At 23.4% G+C, this 1,031-nt stretch overlaps 1 pseudogene; it reads right to left on the reverse strand.

Moving 5' to 3' along the window:
• Positions 1 to 636: 636 nt before the first annotated feature.
• The window catches only part of LOC107712497 (acyl-coenzyme A thioesterase 4-like), a 13,779-nt pseudogene continuing 13,384 nt past the window's right edge, over positions 637 to 1,031 (reverse strand).

Here is a 1,031-nt window from a genome sequence, read left to right on the forward strand (position 1 = left end):
TTATGTATATTTAAATACACACACATACAGTATATATTTTGAAAATATTTACATGTATAAATTTATATTCAGATAATTTATTTTATATATAAAATTAAATATATTTAATATATAAACATAACATATAGTTTTCTTAAAAATGTACATGCATGTGTGTTTATTTATTTAAATATACATAATAAATATACGGAGTACACACACTTATATTATGTAAACAAAAAAATGTATTTTGGATGTGATTAATCACGATTAATCGTTTGACAGCACTAGATATTTTAATTTGTACTAATTATTTAAATCAAATAATAAATTAACTATAATTATTTGAAATATAGATCAATATCTAAAATGAAAAAGTAAAAGTATAAAATTTGTATTTTTTAATTATTAATATAAAAATGTATTATTATTCATAATAAAACATTATTATCCAACAATATATTATACTTTAATTACTAATAATTATTAAAATATTAATATTTTTTAATTAATATTTAAATATAATTAATTGCAATAATGTAATAATCAATACTTTTTAAATTATAATTAACACTATTAATCTCTTCAGTATTACTGTATAAAGGCACATTGAAGATGAGTTAGTCTCACAGTTGTAGATACATTATATATAAATGGTTAGCAGCGGTGTGTAACTTCTCTGCTGTTGTCATAGAGATGCTCCTCAAGAAAAGCCTAAGTTTTCTGCCAGGACTCCTCCTGAGCTCGACTATGAGGAACCGTCTCTCCTCCCCAAAGCACCACCACTACAATACAAAGCAATGTCATTTCAACCTCCTGAAATACAACACATGTGCCAACAACAGCACATTCATCTATCCGTCTGTGTATATGACATCTTTACTTTACTTTACTTTACTTTTAGTCATTTAGCAGACACTTTTATCCAAAGCGACTTACAAATAAGAAAAAGTAATTAAAACTAAAAGCTAAAACTCTATAAATACTATATATATACACGCACATTTAAGAAAATAAAAGAAATTAAATAAAAATGACAAATGCATACAACA

This window comes from Sinocyclocheilus rhinocerous, unplaced genomic scaffold, assembly GCF_001515625.1.
Source record: "Sinocyclocheilus rhinocerous isolate Xijiao unplaced genomic scaffold, SAMN03320098_v1.1 scaffold1259, whole genome shotgun sequence".
Lineage (NCBI taxonomy): Eukaryota > Metazoa > Chordata > Actinopteri > Cypriniformes > Cyprinidae > Sinocyclocheilus > Sinocyclocheilus rhinocerous.